This window comes from Rhinoderma darwinii, chromosome 5 (genome assembly GCF_050947455.1).
Source record: "Rhinoderma darwinii isolate aRhiDar2 chromosome 5, aRhiDar2.hap1, whole genome shotgun sequence".
In the NCBI taxonomy this organism is placed as follows: domain Eukaryota; kingdom Metazoa; phylum Chordata; class Amphibia; order Anura; family Rhinodermatidae; genus Rhinoderma; species Rhinoderma darwinii.
Window position 1 is genome coordinate 136,109,620 of NC_134691.1, and position 19,891 is coordinate 136,129,510.

At 44.5% G+C, this 19,891-nt stretch overlaps 1 protein-coding gene across 3 annotated transcripts in view; it reads right to left on the reverse strand.

Moving 5' to 3' along the window:
• The window catches only part of LOC142652718 (glyoxylate/hydroxypyruvate reductase B-like), a 55,561-nt gene extending 52,992 nt beyond the window's left edge, over window positions 1-2,569 (reverse strand). For all 3 annotated transcript variants that reach the window (XM_075828390.1, XM_075828388.1, XM_075828389.1), the window contains exon 1: window positions 2,337-2,569. The gene's annotated coding sequence lies outside the window, so the exon portion shown is untranslated. The remainder of the gene's footprint in view (window positions 1-2,336) is intronic.
• Between the last annotated feature and the right edge of the window lie 17,322 nt (window positions 2,570-19,891).

Genomic DNA, 19,891 nt, shown 5'->3' on the forward strand with positions numbered 1-19,891 from the left:
GTGTTTGATCGAATAAAAAATACTTTATTGTTAAATTGTTATTAAAAACAATGTTGGATGTAATTTACGTTGCGCCAAAAATCCCCTAGATTGGCACAATATGACAAATTATGTCTAAATTAAATTGCTCCGATTCTATAGAAGTATGTTGATTTATATAGAGGATACAGTCAATTGCAAGCAAAAAGTAAAGGTTCCTCCAACGGGCTGTAAGTAAAGCCCAGCGATGAAGCCGGAAGTACCGGCGAAACACGCATCGGGTGTTCTTTTAATACCACTGTCAATGTTGGATGCTTAAAGGAACAGTGTCACCAAAAAAAAAATGTTTATATCAGTTTGAGGTTAGTGTTTTATTAAAAACGTTTATTTATATTTGTGTGTTTGTGTGTTACTTGTTTTTATTTTTAGGCCTCATTCACACGGCAGGGTTTCCCGTCCGGGTGCCGGCCGTTCATAAATCGGCCGGCACCCGGCTGCATTAGGAATGATAGACCCCTAATGGGGCTATTCACACGACCGATTTTTTGACGGCCGGAAAATCCGGCCGTCAAAAAATAGGACATGCTCTATCTTTGCCCGGGCACCCGGCCGCCCGGCTCCCATAGAAGTCTATGGGGCCGGGTATTACACGGCCATCACCGGAATGTGTTCCGAGTGATGGCCGGGTTTCCCGTGGCTTGCGCTCTATCTCCTCCTCCTCACAGCGCAGAGTGCATGTGAGGAGGAGGAGTTGATGCCATTCTGACGAATGGCATCGCTGCACACTGTGTTGCAGGGCCGGGGTGTACAGCAGGTGGAGGGAGCGCTGCGCTGGCTCCCTTCCCCTGCTTGTTAAAAGCACCCTGGCTCGGCGACACCTTAGATGGCGCCGCTAGTAGCAGCAGCTGCTGCGGCTGCTACTACTGCAGCGACGCCACTATAGCAGAGCAGGGAGGTATCTCCCCGCTCTGCTATGTGCTAGCCGCACTTTAGCTCCTTGAAGGAGCGGAATCCCCGTGTGTTCGGGGATTCCGCTCCTGGACAGAGCGCTTGATGTCTCTGTCCATATCTGGGCAGTGACATCAGGGGAAACTCCTGAAGCGGAATCCCCGAACACATGGGGATTCCCCTTCAGGAGCTGCCGCTGATGTCACTGTCCGGATCTGCCCGGCCCGGCACGGATGCATAACTTTATGCAAACCGGCCGGGCAGAATGGCCGATTTTACCGGCCGGCACTCGGGCTCGGACCCGACCCGGTCGTGTGAATCCCGCCTTACACTTTTTCTTCACTATGGGGGCTGCCATTTTTTTTTCCATTTCTGTATGTGTCGATTAACGACACATACAGACATGGAATACGGCAGCTACAGTCCCATAGTGAATGCGAACGGGCCCCGTTCCATTCACTATGGTGTACGCCGTCTGTGTGGGAACGGCGCATGCGCCGCTCCCACACAGTCCAAGTTGAACTGAGCGCCGTCCGGCGCCATTTTCCTGTAGACCGGAAGTCGCGGCCGGACAGTAAGATTACTACTTCCGGTCGCGGCTTCCGGACTTGTGCACATTGAGCAGCGGCAGCAGACGGAGCGGACGGACCGGAGGGAGCGGCAGCGACTGGAGCAGGTAAGTTATTTCTATGTATGTTCGTGTTTCAGTGTGTGTTTACTACTGTATGTAAACCTACTACACTGTGTGTTAGCTCAAAAAATGGCGACACACAGTGTAGGAGGTTTGACCGTTCAATCCCCTCGTTTCTCCCGGCACTAGCCAGGATAAAGGAGGGGGGGATTCTGAGAGCTCACTAGAGCGAAGGATTTTTTTCCAATTTTGCAGCATAAAGCAATGTGGTTGCTTTACCACATGCAATGCTGCAATTTTGGGAATTGCTCCATCTAGTGACCAGTGCTGGGAAATATTATAAATTAGAATCTAATTTATAATATTTCCTCACTCGTGAAAAAAATAAAAAAAATTAGAACAATGTTTAATCACCTACACACTAATTGTTTAACTAAAAAAAAAAATACATTTTTTGCTAGCAACACATTCCCTTTAATATTGCTCCGTACTGCCTACTAGCAGTTCTATTCACCATCTACCCTGCAGAATATCTCCTTTAGTTAGGGTCAATGGCCTGCCGAGGCTGCACGCTGAGCAGCTGACTTAGTTTGCTCTGCACAGGGGAACGGAGCCGAGCTGTGTCTGAGAGAGGTCCGTGCACAGACAGCTGATAGCGGCTCTCCTTCCCCCAGCCCTCACCACGTGTGTGTGAATGACCTGGCAGCTCAACTTACATAATAAATAATAAAGAAACTGTGCTCCAGTATACTAACTGCCTGACAGGCAGAGTACTCACCCCTGCAAGGCGCTGGAGCTCGTTGTTCAGGCACACTGCCTGTGTGGCCGCCCGCCCGGGAGCACGGCCGATCTGTTACTCCCCCTTGCAGAGCTGTCACAGCATAGCAGTTTCAACTCTGCTATGCCGAGTATACACATACATGATAACACACAAACTGTGATTTATTCCACAAAGGTTCCCTGCCGCAGCTTGCGGTTAGACACAATTAGCTGGCCTGGCTTGCTTATCAGCGTATATTATAGCCAGGACTTATTAGTACAAAGTGGATTTGTGCAGGTCATTGACTGCCTGACAGGGCAGAGTATTTGCTGATATATCATTTACAGGTCACTATTTAGGCAATTCAACAGTGCTGTCACTTGTTGTGGCTTGTTCCTTTCCTACTCCTGTGTAGTTGCTGGCACGCAGCAGTTTCAACTCTGCTGTGTCGTGTCTGCTCACACAGGATATTTGTGCATGCAATCCATGCAGTTACATGCATGCACATGGAACCCATTGCAGCAATATTGATGTAGGGGTTTCCCCATCGCTGGGCTTTACTTACAGCCCATTGGAGGAACCTTTACTTTTTGCTTGCAATTGACTGTTTCCTCACCAACACTGAGAGGTCAGTCGTCTATATAAATCAATATACTACTATAGAATCGGAGCAATTTAATTTAGACATAATTTGTCATATTGTGCCAATCTAGGGGATTTTTGGCGCAACGTAAATTACATCCAACATTATTTTTAATAACAATAAAGTATTTTTTATTTTTTATTCGATCAAACACACTACTTTTCCTACTCCCCCTGTTCCTTCAATCATATATTGACAATCGGTGGTGTACACCTAGTGTGAGTTAGGGGGGATTCACACGAACGTGTATTGGGTCCGTGCGGGCCGCGTGGTTTTCACGCGCCACGCACAGACCAATACAAGTCTATGGGGCAGTACAGACAGTCCGTTCTTTTTGCGCAGCGTTTGTCCGCTGCGCAAAAAGCGCGACATGCTCAATATCTCCGCGTATTTCGCGCATCACGCACCCATTGATGTTAATGGGTGCGTGAAAACCACGCAGGTCGCACGGAAGCACTTCCGTGCGAACTGACTGAAACAGCGCACCAGCTGTCAAAAGGATGAATGTAAACAGAAAAGCACCACGTGCTTTTCTGTTTCCAAACATCCAAACGGAGTGTCTTTGAGATGAGCGAACCCGGACAACCGAACCGAACTTCACCGGGTTCGGCCGAACTCGTTTTGGCCGAACCCGGCAAAAAAATTTCCGGTACGCGACGTCAGGAGATAGTCACTGTCCAGGGTGCTGAAAGAGTTAAACTGTTTCAGCACCCTGGACAGTGACTTCCGATCCCAATATACATGAACGTGTAAAAAAAAAAGTTCTGACTTACCGATAACTCCCGGCTTCTTCCTCCAGTCTGACCTCCCGGGATGACAATTCAGTCCAAGTGACAGCTCCAGCCAATCACAGGCCAAGCACAGGCTGCAGCGGTCACATGGACTGCGGCGTCATCCAGGGAGGTGGGGCCCGATGTCAAGAGAGGCGCGTCACCAAGGCAACGGCCGGGAGGGAAGTTCTCGGTAAGTACGAACTTTTTCTTTTTTTTTAACAGGTTTCTCGATATTGCGATCGGCATTCGCTGTCAAGGGTGCTGAAAGAGTTACTGCCGATCAGTTAACTCTTTCAGCACCCTGGACAGTGACTGACGTCGACTAGACTCATCTCTATGATGGCGGCTGCGCGAAAATCACGCAGCCGCGCATCATACACGGATGACACACGCAGCTGTCAAGTGGTTTTTGCGTGCGCAAAACGCCGCGTTTTTTGCGCGCGCAAAAACGCAACGTTCGTCTGAATCAGCCCTTACTCCGACATATATTATATATAAATTGTACGGGGGTAATACCCATCAAAATATATAGGTGATAATTTATGATTCTGGCAAAAAAAAAAAAACTTAAGAAAATGCCTACTAATACTAGATATTATCTAACAAATCTGTAGGAGCAGCCTCTTTATTATCTATAGTTTCCAATAGACACTGGCATAGCAGAGCTGTGTGCTTCACATTACAGCACAGTTTCAGACCTCCAGTAATGTGCAATCATGACCCACAGTAACCTCTAGCCCCCTTATCAGTGTCTTCCCGATAACTGGAGTATCTAGACTCCTCCTCCCCTGTCTCCTCCAATCCAGTGCCTCAGAGCACAAGAAGGGAGGGGGAGTACACACGCTGCTGCACCTGCGCTGTGTAAAGATCGATTTTATCTAAGAAGCAATGATACGGACACTCTAAGTATGGCAAGGGGGGCCCGTGGGCCCCTCAGGCTTAGGGGCCCGGTCAACTGCGACCGCTGCGACCCCTATAGCTACGCCACTGGATCTAGGGGTGGTAAATCAACTGAAAGCCAGTATCTGGGTATAAGTAATCGAGTCGCGATCAGCATTTGTCAAAATAGAAGTGTTGACTTCATCCCTAAGTTCCTGGGGAAAATGGCAAGCAAGGCTACTTTTGGATGGAGCTCAAAAGCTGTGCCACAGACTGAATTACAGACTTCAAAAATCTCCCTCCACCAAGACTGTATCTTCTTACATGTCCACCAAATATGGTAATAAGATCCCAACTCTCCAACACACAATGAACGTGTCTGGAGCAAACCGAGCAATTTTATCCGGCGTCCTATACCACCGTGATAGAATTTTATAGCCATTCTCCTGAATTCTTACACATCTCGAGTCCTTATGGGGAATGCGTAAAAGTCTCGAGACTTCTTGTTCAGTAAATGTTTCTCCAATATCTGACTCCCTCTGCTGCACGAGTCTTGGGGTTGAGACTACAGACGAATACGTCAACCTCTTATATATCACAGAGATGACTTTACTTGGGTATAGTGGGTTTGTAAGAATAGTTTCATACCACGAGGAGTCTCGTTTAAACAGTGCTAATTCACTTATGTTAACCATGTTGTTCTTTAAATAAACCAGAATAGGAAGATGCAACGGTGATATACCTAATTTCTGAGCCAAGACAGCTAAGGATATAGGCTGGTCCTGGGGGTCTAACAGGTTCATGACAGGTCTCACCGAGGACCTAGTCTGTCTCTGGGTGCTATCTCTCAGCATCGGGGGTGCGCTCTCCACCAGATCTCGTATCTGCAGTAAGGGGGATGGATAAAAGTGAGAACTATCTGAGCGGATAAACCAGCGCCAAGCCAACCAAGTGGCCTTGGTGATTGGATTAGTAATAGGCCTGTCTACACGCTGTTGTGGAGGGACCAAGAGTAATGCTCTAAATGTCATGGGAACCATCTGCTCCTCTATTGCTACCCATGTCTTGTGGACCGGGGCTCTAATCCAATCCACAATACGTGCTAAGTGTACCGCCCTGGCGTATCTTTCCGGGTCAGTTGTTGCGAGTTCCAATCATAAAGAGTTTGCAGCTATTTTTGCGACCATGTTGCTCGGAAGATTAAAGCTAACAGCTTTAAACTTTAAAGAGGCTCTGTCACCAGATTATAAGTGCCCTATCTCCTACATAATCTGATCGGCGCTGGAATGTAGATAACAGCAGTGGTTTTTATTTTGAAAAAGATCATGTTTGAGCAAGTTATGAGCTAGTTTAGATTTATGCTAATGAGTTTCTCATTGGACAACTGGGCGTGCTTTTACATTTTACCAACTGGGTGTTGTACAGAGGAGTGTATGACGCTGACCAATCAGTGACTAATAAGTGTCTAACACATCTCATTGTTCCAGCCCAGCATGATCCACATCACAGTGTGATTGTGCAGTGAAAGAAGTAAACACGCCCAGTTGCTAAAAACACAATACACGCCCAGTTGGAAATAAGAGAAGACACGCCCAGTTGTCCATTAGAAAGGCTCATTTGCATAAATATAAAATTGCTCATAACTTAGCCAAAAATTATAGTTTTTAAAAAAAAACAAAAAAACTTTACTGTTATCTACATTGCAGCGCCGATCACATGCAATAGGAGATAGGGATTTGATAATCTGGTGACAAAGCCTCTTTAAAGAGGCTCTGTCACCAGATTTTGCAACCCTTATCTGCTATTGCAGCAGATCGGCGCTGCAATGTAGATTACAGTAACGTTTTTATTTTTAAAAAACGAGCATTTTTGGCCAAGTTATGACCATTTTCGTATTTATGCAAATGAGGCTTGCAAAAGTACAACTGGGCGTGTTGAAAAGTAAAAGTACAACTGGGCGTGTATTATGTGCGTACATCGGGGCGTGTTTACTACTTTTACTAGCTGGGCGTTCTGATGAGAAGTATCATCCACTTCTCTTCACAACGCCCAGCTTCTGGCAGTGCAGACACAGCCGTGTTCTCCAGAGATCACGCTGTGTCGTCACTCACAGGTCCTGCATCGTGTCAGACGAGCGAGGACACATCGACACCAGAGGCTACAGATGATTCTGCAGCAGCATCGGCGTTTGCAGGTAAATCGATGTAGCTACTGTGTATTTTATTTACTTTTTATTTATTTATTTACCATTATTTTTTTTTTACATTCATTTAACTTTTTTTTTTAATCCCATAAAGGGATTTATCATTTTGATTTTGAATCTGTAACTGCAATGTACTGGCATAGATCTATATGCCAGTACATTAGCCTGTTACTGATCGTACACAGGTACCTGTTACTGAGGTATGCCCTAACAACTGGAAATATGTTCAGACAGCCCTGGGGTCCTTCACTGGACCCTGGGCTGTCTGGCCATACGAGTTGTTGGCTTTGATCGCGTCACAGTTATATTCTGTGACGCGATTAATGTGCAGTCCCCTCTCCTTGAACGCCGCGATCAGCTGTCATCGCGGCGTTCAAAGGGTTAACAGCGGAGAGAAGATGTTTCTCTCCTCTCTGCTGTCAGAGCGGGGCCGTGGCTGTGTATTACAGCCGTTGCCCTGCTCTCGATCGTGCGCACAGACGCGCGCAGGGACGGCTGTCACACAGGACGAGTATGCTCGTCCTAATGCGCGAAGTGCTCGCTGCTCAGGACGAGCATACTCGTCCTGTGTCGGCAACCAGTTAAGCAGTGAGAATATCTGTCTGCGTTTATTTCAAAATTGTTTTTATTAAGATTTTCCAAAAGCATATAAAGACATTGCAAAGATATGTTATATTGTTACATAAAGGTCATACATTGTAGAAAAAATATATGTTACATCAATACATTCTCCAACCTGGAGTCAAGTCGAGAAAGCATAAAGAAAATGACATAAATCAAGTATCCTCATGGCCAATAAATGATTTGGAACAAGTACCAATTAACATAACTTTTCTTGATCAAGGGGGGAAAACATGGAACAGGAGTGAGGGAAAGTAGGTAAGGCCAAGTAGGGAAGGGGGTAGGTTCTGGATTTTGTTCAGCTGATACCAATGCCGCTGAAGTACAAAGCATATTATAGATAATGTATGAACATCTAGAGTGAGACAACCCCATTAGAATGCTGAATACCCCATTCCATCCATGGATGCCATATTCAAAGTAATTTTTGCCTTGTTAACAATTCCCAATGTGCTAATTCCTCCAACCGCCCCAACTCCGATACTTTAGCTTCCTATTGCAGCATTTGTGGAGGTTCCGTGGATCTCCATAAGGCCGGTATTAGTAATTTATCTGCTGTAATTAGCAAGGTGGGTAGGCAATGCTTCTTAGGGGTAAAATCATGAGTGGGTTTCCACAGTAAAATTAACTCTGGCGTTAGTTGCAGATTCATAGAGCAGATGTGGTTAATTTTATTCTCAATCTGTTGCCAAAAAGGCACAATAAGGGCACAGTCCCACCAAATATGTAGATAAGTACACCGTGAAGGATTGCATCTCCAACATAAATCCGAAACAGCGCTATCGATAGCATGCAATACCACAAGCGTCTTATACCACCTAGTTAAGAGTTTGTAAGAGCTATCCTGTATTCTAGTACACCTAGAAAAACCTAACGCATTAGACAATATAAATCTAATTTGGGGTTCTGTCAATGAAATGTGGAGGTCAGTCAACCACTTCTCCATATAAACTGGTTTCGGAGGGCAGATCAGGGAAAGTGTGTTTAAAGAGGAAATCCCGAGATTTCACCGCTAGTTTATCAAAGGCCAAGGAAACGCTCCTCTGAGGGTTGTCAGTTAGTAAAGAGGAGACTTTGATGTGATGTGGAATTTCCCAGGGCTCAGATGTAAGTGTAGAATTCTGATATACAGAGCAAGGGACCAAACTCAAAGGCATATGTAAGGAAGGTATATTGAACAGGTTCAATTTAGTATGCTGGTCTTGCCACACCAGTATAGTACTCTTCAAAAGAAGACTAGAAATGTGATCAAGGTGTGAACTTTTTGCGAGACTCATCTGTATGCGTTTAGACGGAGAATGGAATCCTTTAACATTCTAAGAAGCAACCGTTAAATCAGCCATGTAATTAGTGTAGCAGCAGCACCCACTCCTTTTCCAGTAGTCTGAGTGTCAGACTTATACACAGCTTGTGGGTGCATCTTCTTAGGCAACAAATTTAACATAATTAACCAGAACAAAATGTTCCACAACAAGTAGAAAAACCTTCTCAATTCAAAGGGCCAATATTATCCCTAAGAGAAGGAAAGAAGGGGGGGGGGTTTGTATCCAAACGGTTTCCCCACTGTACCCATAAAGGCTCACTCATTAAAGAAAGCATAGTATATAGATTAAGTACTATCGTCACCTCTCAACAGCGCCAACCATATGCATAACAGTACTATATATCAAGGTAAGTAAGTGAGGAGTGAGGTAGCAATGATTAGTGCAAATCAGAAAGTCTTATACATATCCCGACTAGCTAATACACATACAAGTGCAATAGTTATGTGTCTATGACCAACAGCTATGGGTGAGAACAAAGCAAAGTCCAGCAAATAAGGCCTTAAGAAGGTAGACCTTTAAATCCCACCGAACATGCATCTCTTCAAATGTCTTCATGGTACAGTCGTTTTGGCGTCATGCGGCCAGCTCTTTTCTTTGACCGCTGCTGTTTCGGGGAGGCCAGAGATTCCCAAGGAGCAATAGGGGTTACAACAGGAAGAGTGGTAAAAACGCCCAGATGTACGCACACAATACACGCCCACTTGGACTTAACTTTAAACTCGCCCAGTTGTACTTAAAGAAGGCTCATTTGCATAAATATAAAAATGCTCATAACTTGGCCAAAAATGCTAGTTTTTGAGAAAAAAAAAACACGTTACTGTAATCTACATTGCAGAGCCGATCTGCTGCAATACGAGATAGGAGTTTGAAAATCTGGTGACAGAGCCTCTTTAAATTCCTCCTTTATATTAGACAGCTCTTGTACAATCGGTTCTAGTGCTTTATGTAGTACCTGCTTGAAGAAAGCTCTGGAAAGAGGGAGATCTCCGGTCTCCATATTCTCTTCAGCTCCACTCTCCCCCTCCGATGTCTCTGCATGCTGCTCCGCTGCACGTGCATGTGAAGCGGGCGCCATCTTGGATCCGCTCGCCCCTGCCACCGCCGGCTGTTTTTTAACGAATTTGTCCAGATCCAGCAGGTCTTTGAGATCCAGTGTGATCTCTGGGCTTTCCTCCTCCGTACTTCACCATTGCTGTGAGTGCCAGGCTGTCAATAGCTTCAGATAGGGATCAGTGGATCTACAGAGCTCAGCAACACACGTCCATGCAGTTCAGCCGCTAGCTCCGCCCCCCTAGACGGACGTTTTTAAAAAGGGCAGCGTAAAAAACACCCACATGGGAACGGAACTCCGTTTTTCCCATTGAAATCAATGGGCAGATGTTTGGAGGCGTTCAGCCCTCACATTTTTAGCCATTTTTCGGGGCGTTTACGGCCCGAAAAATGGCTGAAAATAGGTTGTGTGAACATACCCTCACAGTCAATGGGGAGATATGACAAAACTGATTAAAAGGAAAAGTGGAGTTGTTGCCCATAGCAACCAATGAGGTACCTGCTTTAATTTTTCAAAAGGCCACTGAAAAATGAGAGGTGGAATCCGATTGGTTGCCATAGGCAACTACTCCACTTTTCCTTTGCACCAGTTTTGCTATATCTCCAATAATTTTATATGTAACCCTTTCTAAACATGACATGCTATACAGACTCTATAGACAATATATAAATATATTATTTTGTATAGTGTTATTACTCATGATTACATTAATGTGCATTTAGAAGATGTTATTGTACCATTACATCTCCTTCATTCCTATGTAGCATTATGTCAGAAATTACTAGGGAAATTACATTGTGAGTCTCACTGGGCCAGGAACCAGTGACAATCTCAATGACAATATATAAATATAGATGACGTTTTTACGGTTTTGCCCTGTGTAAACAATCAGCCGATGAATGAGCAAACAGTTATTCATTAGCTGATCATATTGTTTATGCAGCATTAAATATTATCGTTGCCGGCAGCACATCTGCCTGTGTAAACGGTTAGATGAGCTGCCAACATGATGGAAGTGTATGTGGATAAGCGATCATAGTAACGATGACTAGTCCCCATGCATAACCAAGCATTGCCCCTTCTGAAAGGAGCAAATGAGTGCCGATCAACGAACTGGCTCGTTGATCAGTACTCGCTTTGACGGCCCTTATCAGGCTGTGTAGTAGGAGCCTAATATTGTGCAGGAGACAAACAAATCTACTTCATCTTCAGATAGAGGATGTTCATATACTTATTTCTAACCACATTTAAAGCGGTTATCCAGCCCCTAAAAATTGATGGCCTATCCTCAGGATAGGCCATGAATAGCTGATGGGTCGGGGACCCCCACCGATCAGCTTTTTTGAAGGGCAAAATGTGCTCATACGAGCGCTGCTTCCCCTTTGTTTCTTCTTGCTCATTGTGAATCGCCGACACACATGTAGCGGCGATTCACAGGTATTGCAGCCTTTTCTCCCATTCACTTCATTGGGAGTAGAAGGCTGCAATACTGTGAATCGCCACTGCGCTGTGTCGGCTATTCACAGTGAGCAAGAAGAAATCAAGGGGAAGCAGCACTCGTGCGAATGCTGCACCCCCTTAAAAACAGCTGATCGGCGGGGGTCCCGGGAGTCGGACCACGACCCATCGGCTTATTCTGAGGCCATCAATGAACATCTATAAAGGTAGTAAATTTGTCCAAAGAGTGGGACCACGACTCATCATTTTTTAGGGGTCGTGGAGAAGTGGCCATGCATGCAAGTCTATAGGCCCTTTTACATGGGCTAATGACCAGGCACACGCTCGTTTATCGGCTGATTTGCTTGTTTACGCAGCCAACAAATTGGTCGCTAGTCAGCAGCACATCTCCTTGTGTAAAGCAGGTATGTGTGGCTTTCTACAAGGGGGTGTGTGTGTGGCACTATCTGCAAGGGTGTGTGTGTGTGGTACTATCTACTAGGGTGCGTGTGGCACTATCTGCAGGGGGTGTTTGTGGCACATATATTTGGATTAAATAACATTCATTTTTTTTAACAAGGAGAAACCTTCTTCCACTGAGGAGATCACCGTCAGGCCTACATTTCTAGCGGTCACAAGCTTAACTGGAAACCCCCATCTATATTTGATGCTGGATACACGCAAAGCTTGCGTGATAACAGAGAACTGCCTCCTGGCCTGTAATGTTGTTGCCGATAAATCCGGAAAAAGTGAGACATCAGAAAAATGAGCTGGAAGACGATCCAGCTTTCTAGCCGCCAACATCAATCGTTCCTTAACCCCTTAAGGACGCAGCCACTTTTGGACCATGTGACACAGCCTCATTTTTTAAATCTGACATGTGTCTCTTTATGTGGTAATAACTCCAGAATTCTTTTACCTATCCGAGCAATTCTGAGATTGTTTTCTCATGACATATTGTACTTTATGTTAGTGAAAAAATTTGGTCGATAAATTCAATATTTATTTGTGAAAAACACCAAAATTTAGAGAAAATTTGCAAAAATTTGCATTTTTCTAAATTCAAATGTATCGGCTTGTAAGACAGATAGTTATACCATACAAAATAGTGACTAGTTAACATTTCCCATATGTCTACTTTATGTTTGCATCATTTTTTGAACATCCTTTTATTTTTCTAGAACGTTACAAGGCTTATAAGTTTAGCAGCAATTTCTCATATTTTCAAGAAAATTTCAAAAGGCTATTTTTACAGGTACCAGTTTAGTTCTGAAGTGGCTTTGAGGACCTTATATATTAGGAACCCCCACAAATCACCCCATTTTAAAAACTGCACCCCTTAAAGTATTCAAAACAGCATTTAGAAAGTTTCTTAACCCTTTATGCGTGTCACAGGAATTAAAGCAAAGTGGAAGGGAAATTTGCAAATTTCATTTTTTTTGCAGAAATTCCATTTTAATCAATTTTTCCTGTAATACTGAAGGTTTTTACAAGAGAAACGCAACTGAATATTTATTGCCCTGATTCTACAGTTTTTAGAAATATCCCACATGTGGCCCTAGTGGGCTACGGGCCTGAAACAAAAGCCCCAGAAGCAAAGGAGCACCTTGTGGGTTTTTCGGCCTTCCTTTTCTTAAATCATATTTCAGGCACCATGTCAGGTTATACAACCAATTTGTACACATGAAGCGCTAATGGGCTATCTAAAGAAACAATCTGGTATAGTGTGTAAAGTAATAAAGTAAATTACATCTAAATTTTACACCATTAAAGCTACAGATAGCCTCAAATATATAAACCAAGTGTGACTTGGTGTTTTTGACTAAGAACATATACAAGAAACCTATAGAGAGAATAGTCAAAAAACGGATACAAATGTAACAAATAAATAGAAATTTATTTTATTAACAGACAGATACAAACAAGATTTAAAATTTTGAGTCATACAATGTTAAAAAATGGCGTCAACCGAATGCAGGACAAAGAGTAATATATGTAGGGTATGAATGATAAAATACAAGGAGATGAGATGGCAGCATAGAATATACTTGTTGTGCCTGGTATGCAAACAACAAGAAAGTATGGTGTAAAGTGCAATGTGCAGGTAATAATGTGCTGTTAGAGCTATACAGCACTTTAGGAAATATGTGAATGCAAAGCACTTTGAAAAAAATATATGGATGCAAAGCAGGACATGCAACAGTAGCCAGTACAACAGGAGCCTAGGTCTTGTAATAGGAAAAACAAGATTATTGTTTTTATTAGTTAAAACTTTTATTTATTCATTTTTCTTTCACATTTCTTTTTAAATTTTTCACTTTTTCTGTTACACTGACCTGGGGACTTGAAGATCTGGTCTTCTGATCCCCGGTACGATACACTGCACTACTTATGTAGTGCAGTGTATCGTAACTGTCATTCATCATCTGACAGTTAGCCTATTAGGTCCTGCCTCGGGCAGGACCTAATAGGCTTCCGTACCTGGGCAACCAGGAATCCTAGCAACGGCTTCCTGGTTGCCATAGTAACCATCGCCACCCGCGATCCACCCGCGGGGGGGGACCAGGGGGGTACGGAGGGAGCTCCCTCCCACTGTCAACCACTTCAATGCGGCGGACGTCATTGATAGCCGCATTGAAGGGGTTAAATGGCTGCGATCGGCGGTAACAGCCATCGCAGCCATTGCAGCGGGATGTCAGCTGTGTATAACAGCTGACAGCCGCTGAAGATAAAGCGCTCACAGCTCCTGTGCTCGCTTTATCCACAGGGCGTGACTGTACGCCCGAGTGCGGGATCGCACTTTGTATTTGGACGTACAGTCACGCCCAAAAGCTGGAAGGGGTTAATAAGAAACAGTGGAACATCTTATTAATGGGCTCCGCTCCCTCCTCTTACTGCCCCCTGGCTCCTTCACCTTCGCGGATCACGGAGTGGTCCTCAGTTGCTCAATAGGGGGATATTACTTGAATAGGCTGATGCCTGTTATGTGTGATGCTGATGTTGTTTCTGATGATGATGATTCATATGCTGTCTACTAATATAGCACAGGAGTGCATTGGAAATTTTGGGTTTTTCTTTTTTTTGGGCCTCCTGTTTTTCCCTTCTTGGGGGTTCTGCTTCTTTGGCTATTCCCCAGGTGCTTCGGTATGATGGTGCACCTAGAATTTTTTCCCCTTTTTTCTTTTTCTTTTCTCCCCTTATTATTATTTATATTTGCTTTATTAGTTTTTTGTTATATCTGAGTCTAATTGTTATCCTTCACAGGGATGCTATGTATTGTATTACAGCGATTTTCATGTTATGTACAGGATATTGGGTTTTTCTCTGTATCAATTTGTAGGTTGGACTCTTCGATCGGCTGTCTGGTATTTTCTCCTCTCGTTTAAACGTAGTTTGTTATGGAAAGAAGCTCGTAGCTTAAAATTCGATGTTTTGCTGGTTCAAGAGACCCACTTCCATAAACTCTTGGCCCCTGTATGTACGCATAAGGCTTTCCCGTTTGTTTTTTTCGCTTCAGCTGATATTAGGAAAAAAGGGGTGCCCTATATACAAGGAAAGGGAAGTACTGTGTGACCCTATATTCAAGGGGGGAGGGGAGCACTGTGTGGCACTATATACAAAGGGGGAGCGCTGTATGCACTATATACAAGGGGGAGCACTATGTGGCCCTATATACAAGGGGGGGCGCTAAGTGGCCCTATATGCAAGGGGGAGCGCTGTGTGGCCTTATATACAAAGCGGGGAACGCTGTGTGACATTATGTACAAAGGGGAGGGCTGTGGCACTATATACAAGGGGGGTGTGGCGCTATTTACAGGGGGGCTCTGTGGCGCTATTTACAAGAGGGGGAAGGCTGTGTGGTGCTCTCTACAGGGAGGCGGTATGGCGCTATCTATAGGGGGCTGTGTGTAACGCTCTCTACGGGGGGATGTGTGTGGTGCTAGCTATAGGGGGATGTGTGATATATACAGGGGGCTGTGTGCGGAACTATGTACAGGGGGCTGTGTGTATGTGGTGTTTTACAGTGTATGGTATTATTATATTCAGGGGGCGCAGTGTATGGTGCTATTATATTCAGGGGCACAGTGTTTGGTATTATTATATTCAGGGGGTGCAGTGTTTGGTGCTATTATATTTAGGGGCACAGTATGTGGCACCATGATAATTTTATTTTCGTTTATAGGTGTGGAAATGTTGGAAAAGTGAGGAGCTAAAGACCTCTGAGTGTCAAATTCTGCAGAAATGGGTCATGGCCGGGAGAAGTCGTCATGAGCTCTGGACCGGATGGAGAAGAAAAGAGGAAAAAAAACTACTAGAATCTGAGACGTCATCACCTGTGAGTCACTAGATTTATAGAGAATCTGTCACCTCTCCTGACATGTTTATTATAGGAAATCCTTGCATTTCACAAAATGTCTTTCTGCAGTCCAGGACTGATAGACAATTCCCCTTGTCAGGAGGATGTGTCCCTGCACAGTGTGATACTGTCAGTATGTAGGGACACAGCCCTGTGACAAGGAGAATCGTAACATCCATTTGTTAATGCTTGCCCAAAAAGGTAGTGTTAACAATAGTTACGGCGCGGCAGAGCGGCAGTGGAGAAGGGGGGCCCAAGTTTGGGTAACAGCCCAGGGCATATGGGCTACTTAATCCGCCACTGTCTATAGGGGACATCACATGGTCTGATCACGCTCCGGTTTCAATAATTGTTGAGGAAAGGTTTATTTCTCCCCCTCCTTCCCAGTGGAAACTCAATGATGACATCTTATCTCATCTGGATCACCAGACTGGGATTAAGGATGCCCTCACTACCTACTTTGAAATCAATGCTCCGTTACTAATCCTTATTCTCTGTGGAATGCGCATAGGGCTTATATGAGGGGTATCTTCACTCAGGCCTCCGCTAAGGCTAAACGTATGAGGGAGGAAGATGTGACAGAGACGGTAACTAAAATCTCCCATATAGAGAGCCTTAATAAAACATCCCCCTCAATATCCTATATGCACACTTTATGTAATCTGAGGACGCATTTACAAACTGTGCTACAGTCTAGATACAAGTACACCTTTAGGAAACTCCAACTGAGCTCTTATGTACATAATAACAGCTGGGGCTCGCTTAGCTCGGAAGGCTAAACATTCTGTCCGGAGGTCCAAAATTGCTCATCTAATAGGAATAGGAGGTGGGAAAGTGACAGACCCGAGGTTAATAGCGGAACAATTTCGTTCATATTATGAGGAGTTATATAATCTGTCTTCAGACCCTTCTACATATCACCCTTCACAACAGGAGATTTCCTCATTTTTAGACAGCGTACAATTGCCCTCAATTGACTCAGAGTCCCTGAGATTATTATCCGATCCTATTGCCACTGTAGAGGTTTCTAAGGTGGTTTATTCACTCAAACCATTCAAAGCTCCCGGACCTGATGGATTCATAAGTGCGTATTATAAAAAATTTATTGATCTATTACTGCCCCATTTAACAGCTGTATTTAATAAAGCCGTGGCGGATGAAGCTTTCCCTGAGGAGATGCTATCTGCAATTATTGTCACCATTCCCAAACCTGGGAAGGCTCCTGATATTCCTGCTAACTTTAGGCCTATCTCCCTGTTGAACTCAGATCTGAAAATTTTTGCTAAGGTGTTATCTGAAAGGTTGCTCCATATCATTCCAGTGGGTTTTGTTGCTGGGAGACAGGTACCTGATGGTACCAGACGATTCATTGATTTAATTCAATGGGTTGAGCACAACAAAATACTGTTGTAATGGCAGGAAGGAGGTGAAGGGAAAGTGAGCCCTAATCTACCCACCGCCCTGTCCCTGCCTACTTGCAACGACCCGCCCTAGGCGACGAGGTACAACTGGGCGGCGGTCCCTACGCTGTCTAAGTGCACAGGAAAACAAACAGGGAACACGCAAGGGAAGGGGCAGTAGCCACGGAACGCCACGAGGAAACGGAGCGGCGAACGAACAGTCAGGACCAGGACGAAGTGAGTACACCCAAGCGGGCACGGAGACAGAAGCAAGCCAGGGGCAAAGCAAAGCAGGTCAAGAGAACTGCAGCAAGGGAAGGGGCAGTAGCCACGGAACGCCACGAGGAAACGGAGCGGCGAACGAACAGTCAGGACCAGGACGAAGTGAGTACACCCGAGCGGGCACGGAGACAGAAGCAAGCCAGGGGCAAAGCAAAGCAGGTCAAGAGAACTGCAGCAAGGCAGAAGCACGGCAGAAGCAGGCTGGAGCAAGCAGCAGTGGGGCCAGGAATCCAAAAGAATTACAAGCACTGAGGAGAGAACAGGGCAGGTAATAAAGGACAGGGGGCGGAGCTAACTCCGACAGACCAGGCCGCGATAGGCTCTCCCACTCCTGAGCCTGCCACCCTGGTTGGTGGGAGATGGTGTCAGTCGAACAGGTCTGGCCTCAGGTGTGGATTGATTAATCCCAGGAGTATACCTAGATGAAGTACCTGGCAGATCCCTAACAACTGTCTTTATTGTTAACTTTGGATGCAGAAAAGGCATTTGATCGAGTGAGCTGGGCATATCTTTCTAACACCTTGGAGAAATTTGGTATTTCGGGTTATATAAAATCTGCAATTCTTGCGTTATATTCCAAACCTCCAGCTAAAGTATTCATTTCTGCCTTTCTCTCTGAGTCTTTTCAAATTATGAATGGAACTCGTCAGGGGTGCCCACTCTCTCCACTTATTTTTGCTTTAGTGATGGAACCTCTCGCTGCTGCAATTAGAGAAAATAGGGAGATCCAAGGTATACAGATAGGAGAGACGACCCATAAAATCTGTCTATACGCTGATGATGTTCTTTTAGCACTATCACATCCTGAGTCCTCCTTGGTAGCAGTGCAGGCTACTCTGGAGAAGTTTGGCCGTGTGTCCTATTATAAAGTTAACCCAAGTAAATTTCAAGTTTTGAATATGGGAATATCTACTTCTTTACAGTCTAAACTAGCTCTTAAATATCCGTTTAAGTGGAATACTAATAACATACAATATCTGGGCATTAAACTAGTATATCCAAGCTCCTTGCTGTTTGGTTATAACTACTCTCCGTTAGTTTCTAAAGTGTCGAATCTGTTGGGGAAGCTTTCCATTCCATTTATTTCCTAGGCCGGTAGAATAGCGTTAATTAAAATGATGGTTCTCCCAATCATTCTATATACTTTGCGGACGGTTTCCATACCTTTACCGTCCTCCTTCATTCCTAGATTACAAAGGGAACTGTCCCAATTTATTTGGAGGAAAAAGCCTCCTAGAGTTAGGATGTCTATTTTGATTAGACCATAGCAGAATGGGGGATGGGAGTTCCTGACTTACATAAATATTATATGGCGACTATTCTACAGCAGTCTAGCAGCTGGTGGATGTCTAATAGCAGGAAGCGATGGGTGAGCATAGAACGGAGTGCGGTGGGTTTTACCCCTTTTAGCGTGCTTGAGAAAATACTTTTTCCATGGTGCCTCTTCGAGGGTTAAGCTACTGGGGATACAGGCCTCAATTCAAGCATGGTCCCATCTGCTTCGCTGTCATATAGGTGAGGATGGTGGGTCACTGAAAGCCCTGCCCCTTAGATACCTGCACTCTATGTTAGAAAATGTTAACATTGATGTCTGGGAGTCTGCAGGTATGACGACTATTTTGTCTCTTTATAGAGAATCTACCTTTCGTTCATTTGAGGATTTAACTTCTTGTTATAGTATTCCTAGATCAGATTTCTATAAATACTTATGTAACAGACACGCGCTTTCGTCAGTGGTTACAGTCACCCCACTTCTACCACGTCAGGCTGTACCCTTTTTTTGCTAATAAGCTCCCTAAGGTTAAAGGCATCTCTTTATTTTACGGCCAATTTTCTACCTATACCCCTACTGCCAAACTCTCATACATGTCCACATGGGATATGGATTTGGGGCTAGATATCTCCTTCCAAGATTGGTTTAAAGAATTGGCTTGGGTGAGAAAATCTTCTAAAAGTTCGATACATTGGGAAATGTCCCGTAAAATTGCTTTGCGTTGGTACCTTACACCTGTACGTGTCGCTAAAATGTCGAGCTTGGCTTCGGAGTCATGTTGGAGGGGATGTGAAGCAAAGGGTACTTCTATGCATATGTGGTGGGAATGTCCAATTGTCCCTTCCCTATGGTTGATTGCTTTTCAGCTTATCTCAAAAATGTTAAAATCTAAGATAACGATTTCACCTGGATTGGCTTTATGCTTTCTAGGTGTGGACCTCCTTCCCCCCTCTGCGCATTGTTGCATCACATTATTATGGCCGCGAGACTTATGATAGCTCGCCAATGGAAAATGGCTGACCCTTTGACTAAAGCGGAGTTAGTTAACCAAATTCAATTATCTTATCATATAGAGAAGTTGTGGGCCTTTAAGACCCTCTCGATAGTCAAATTTGAAAGAATGTGGAAATCTTGGCGCGAATTTGCCCTACCCTCAGACTGAACCTTCCCTCCCTCTCTCCACATGACTCTGCAGCCAGAATAGGTATTTTGTGGGTTGCCCTTCTACCCTATACTGCTCTATCCTTTAGCCCTATAATTGGCTACATGTAAATCTATGTAAATCAATGCTGCTCTTTTCTCCTGTTTCTATTCTTTGTATATTATACT